Source organism: Nicotiana tabacum, chromosome 1, assembly GCF_000715075.1.
Source record: "Nicotiana tabacum cultivar K326 chromosome 1, ASM71507v2, whole genome shotgun sequence".
Taxonomy (NCBI): domain Eukaryota; kingdom Viridiplantae; phylum Streptophyta; class Magnoliopsida; order Solanales; family Solanaceae; genus Nicotiana; species Nicotiana tabacum.
This window is the reverse complement of record NC_134080.1, coordinates 122,176,066-122,180,715: the sequence shown is the minus strand read 5'-3', so window position 1 is coordinate 122,180,715 and position 4,650 is coordinate 122,176,066. Positions and strand designations below refer to the sequence as shown.

Here is a 4,650-nt window from a genome sequence, read left to right as displayed (position 1 = left end):
GTAGGTATGCTGACAGACCAAGGATGCAAACTTACTATTATCCTCGTCCTACTCCTCAAGATGTGTTGATTGAGGAACGAGATTGGAATCAGACTAATACGTCTTATAGCGGTTCCGAAATTTATGAATGGAATCTTGATGGTTTAACTGATAGACAATTAACCATTCTCATACACAGAATGCTTATGTATTCGACTATCTGTAAAAGTGTTAAAAATACGGATAGAACTATTTGCAAAATGATTATTACAGGATTTACTGGCCAACTTCGTGGCTGGTGGGATAATCATTTATCTGTAGAAGAAAAGGCTTTTGTTAATAATGCTACAGCCATCGACGAAGGTGTTGATAACATAGGTATGGCTCTAGTTAAGGGTAGAGAAGATGCAGTGTATACTCTTATCCTTACAATCTTAGAGCATTTCAATGGTAGATTTACCTCAAATCATGAGACCATCCGAACTTTACTTAATGGGCTTAGATGTAAGACCCTTAGTGAATTTAGATGGTATAAAGATACTTTTATGAGTAGGGTTATGGAACTACCCGAGAATAAATATGAGCATTGGAAAGCCAAGTTTATAGACGGCCTCCCTTCCTTATTTGCCGAAAGAGTAAGGGATGTGTTAAGGGGTAGTTACGGTGAGATTCAATATAATAATTATACCTATGGTAAACTTATAGGAGTATGTACACAAGAAGGATTGAAATTGTGTAATGAGTTAAAACTTTCTAGACAGCTTAAGATTGATAAGCTTAAAGAGAAATCCCAATTAGGTGACTTCTGTACCCAGTTCGGTTTACCCGGAACTTCTACTCAAAGTAGGAAGAAGAAAAACAGATATCATAGGTATCCTTACCCGGATAGCCCGTATAAGAAAAAGAGGTCTAGATATAGGCCTAAGGAAGAACGTGATACTAGAAAAGCGCATCGAAAATCTACTCGATTTACGAAGAATAGATCTAAAAGAGATCTCGCTGATTGTAACGACCCGACCGGTCGTTTTGAGCTCCGACGCGTCATTCAGCAGTTTGAGGCCATGAGCGGCTTCATCTCAGGTATATTGACTTGTGTGTACGGTCAGAATTAAAATTCAGGAAGTTTGGAGTCAAATCTAAATGGAAATTCTCATTTTGAAAGCTTAAAATTGAAGAAATGAACTAGGATTAGAATTTTGAGTAAACGACCTCGGAATTGAGATCTGAAAGTTCCAGCATGTTCGTATGATGATTTCGGACTTAGGCGTGTATCCGGATTTTGTTTTGGATAACCCGTGAGCATTTTGGCGTATATTGTGGAAGTTAGTATTTTAGAAGAATTTCATAAATTTGGGTCGGAAGGCATTTCGGAGTTATAGATGTGTGTTTGGGATTCCGAGTCTGGGAATAGCTCCGTATGGTGATTCTGGAGTTGGGAGCGCGATCGGAAGTGAATTCGGATGTCCGGAGGTCATTTTGAAGTCATTTGGCTAAATATAGAAATTTGAAGTTTTTTGAGAAAATTCGACCGGAAGTGGAAATTTTGATATCGGGGTCGGAATGCGATTCCGAAAGTTGGTGCAAGTCCGTAATGTCGAATATGACTTGTGTGCGAAATTTGAAGTCATTCGGACTAGTTTTGGTAAGGTTTGAGACACTTAGTCTCTTTTAAGGAAGCTTAAGTTGGAAAAGTCAACCGGATATTGACTTATGTGTTAGAGGGCTCGAAATGTGAATTTTATGGTTCGGATAGCTTCGTTAGGTGATTTGGGACTTAAGAGTGTGTCCGGAATATTTTTGTGATGATCGGTGTAGAATTAAGCTTGAATTGGCGAAGTTAGTATTTTGGCGAATTCCGGTTGATAGGTGAGATTTTGATCCGGGAGTCGGAATGGAATTCCGAGAATTGCTGTAGCTTTGTTATGACATTTTGGATATGTGTGCAAAATTTCAAGTCATTCGGGCATATTTTGGTCGAGTTTTGATCGAAAGCGCGTTTTGGAAGTTTTAAAGGAACTTAGACTTGAATTCGGTGTAATTCGATAATTTTGGTATTAGTCGAGGTGTTTTGATAATTGGAACAAGTTTGAATAATATTATAAGATGTATTGGTATTTTTGGTTGAGGTCCCGAGGACCTCGGGATGATTTCGGATGGCTAACGGGAACTTTTGAAGTTGAAAATTTCATAATAGACGAAAGTTGTAAATGGGTGCGCACAAGGCCTCACTTTGAACGATAATATCTCTCGTTATATAAGGAGTTGTGTGAGCTACAGCCTATTAAATTAAAGCCCTTTGAGTTTAGTTTCCAACGCAACAAACCGTTCGTTATTTGGAAGTGTATACAGGAAGTTATGACCATTTCACGGATCAGGTGTCAGAGCGCGCGAAGTATCGCGCGAAGTCGCGCATTTCGCGCGTCTGAGGCAGAATGCTCAGCAAAACGCGCGAACAAACTCGCGAACAACGCGCGAACTACGCGACTGAAGGTTTTTAAGTACCCCAAGACCGGCCTAGAGAGTTGCCAACTCATTTTTGGGGTTAAGGCTTGCTCTCTCAAGGGGATTTTGTCCCAAACTTCATCCCTATGATCCTAAGGTAAGATTTTTGGAGTATTTTGAGTTGATTACTACTCCCAAACACTTATATTAACATGGATTAATCTTAAAAATCCTTAGATTTTCATGAAATTCCTTCAAGAACTCAAAGGAGGGTTTTGCAAGATTTTTTCCAAAAGGTAATCCTACACTCTTAGACTCACATATATGGATATATTATGGAAATATGAGTATGAATCAAGTATTACAACTTATTGTATGGTGGTTGGAAGCCATAAATTCCCAGTTTAAATACATGAACATGGTAGGGATTTAAAGGTGTTTATTTGATGGAATTTTTGTTGGTTTGGGTGTAAATGGTTGATCACACATATGATGTTAGGAGTATAAATTGTTAAAGAATAATAGTGTGATGAATTGTTGGTTAATAGTGATAGTTGGAGGAACCAATGCTATAGTTAAGCGGTGTAAATATTTATGCCTACAAGATGTTTGATAATATGCCTAAATGGCATAATTTATGGGATCATTATAGTATCATTAAGGGGCGAATTTCAGATATGTATGGTTAAAACCCCGTCTTTTAGAAATCGAACTTCATCGAGGTTTGTGTGATTTTTGGCAGATTCGTCACACGAGGAGGCCAATTAGAGAGGCAAGGGCATAACGAGCTAGAGGTGAGTAATAGATGTAAATGCTGTTCTAATGGTTTGAAACCCCGGACTTTCACATCGTAACGCTATATTGAGGCGTGACACGCACTCCATGACGAGTGCGGGGTCGGATACTATTGGGGATTGTGACTTGGTCCATCCCGTGTGATGTTTATACTATACTGGCGATTGATACATATACTTCATTGATATTACGGGGCTTGATGCCATGTTTGGGGCCTTGTGCCGATTTGTAAAATCTTTCGAGGATTGATATTACTGCTTAGCATGATTTGCATATCATTTAATTTCAGTCCAAGGTTTTAAATGTTGTTTTGCAAACTCAGCCATAATTCTAAGTGTAAGCACGTGATTTTTGCCCAATATGAGAATTACTCCCAAAAAAAATCACAAAGTAAAATGATTTTCCTTGGTGTGCAATTTTGTGATATTTTTGAATAATTATTTGTATTTGTCTGTGCATGTTTATTTGTTAAATTAATAAAAATACAAAAAAGTGTCGCATTTTTGCATGTAGGATTTAATCCTACAATTGTTAGTAATTAAGTTTGTTTTACAAAAAATAAAAATTACAAAAATAGGCATCGTTTGCATTTTTAGCATTTAATGTCCAAATATACAATTTTATGCTTAATTATTACTTAATTGTGCGTTAATTGTTATTGGAAGTTAATTTGCGCTTTTATAACTTAATTTAGTTCTTAATAATAATTTAAGTATTTTTATAATTTAGTTTTAGAAAAATAAAAGAAGAAAAAAAGAAAACAAAAATACAAAAAATCGGAATTGGGCCTCTTCTTCAAATTCAAGCTACAAGCCCAAAAATTACCCAATCTTCCCAAACGACCCAGTCCATTTCGAACTGGGTTGACCCATTCCATAACCCAAAGAGACTCAAACCCCCTTTTCTTTCATTTTTTCATAAAACAAAGCAAAACAAAAAAAAATCAAAAAAACCCTAAGATCTAAGCCATCCGCCCCTTCCTATCTTCATCTTCTCCAACCTCCAAGCCCCACCTCCCATGGATACCCTAGACCTCACACAGCCATGGGCTGCCCGCTGCCTCCGTCTCCAACCAAGCGACCACCATCGCGACTTCATCTTCGTCGTTCGACGTCAAGCTCGAGTTTGAGCTCGACATCCATGGCTGCCCTCCACCTCACGACCAACTTCCGCTCATCCTCCTTCGTTCTTCATTCAAACCACCAAACGACACAACCACCCTCGCGTCCAGCCGTTGCTGCTACTGTTCACGCAGCTGTGCCTGCGTCGTCACTTCATCTTCTTCGCGAAAACCTTCCCAACGCACCCCAGCTGTTCTGTCTCATCGTTCAGCTGCGTCAACTGCGTCGGCTGCTTCATCTTCTTCTTTGTCCTCGTCGTCGAAGCCATGAACGATGCAATAACATCCCTCACCATCGCCGGCAACACTCATGC

At 38.8% G+C, this 4,650-nt stretch overlaps 1 long non-coding RNA gene across 1 annotated transcript; it reads left to right on the top strand.

Annotated features, from left to right (window-relative positions):
- Nucleotides 1-2,519: 2,519 nt before the first annotated feature.
- On the top strand, nt 2,520-3,581 carry LOC142181874 (uncharacterized). The gene is made up of 3 exons (XR_012710789.1): nt 2,520-2,578; nt 2,659-2,717; nt 3,164-3,581. It is a non-coding gene; the product is annotated as an uncharacterized LOC142181874 (long non-coding RNA).
- Nucleotides 3,582-4,650: the final 1,069 nt, after the last annotated feature.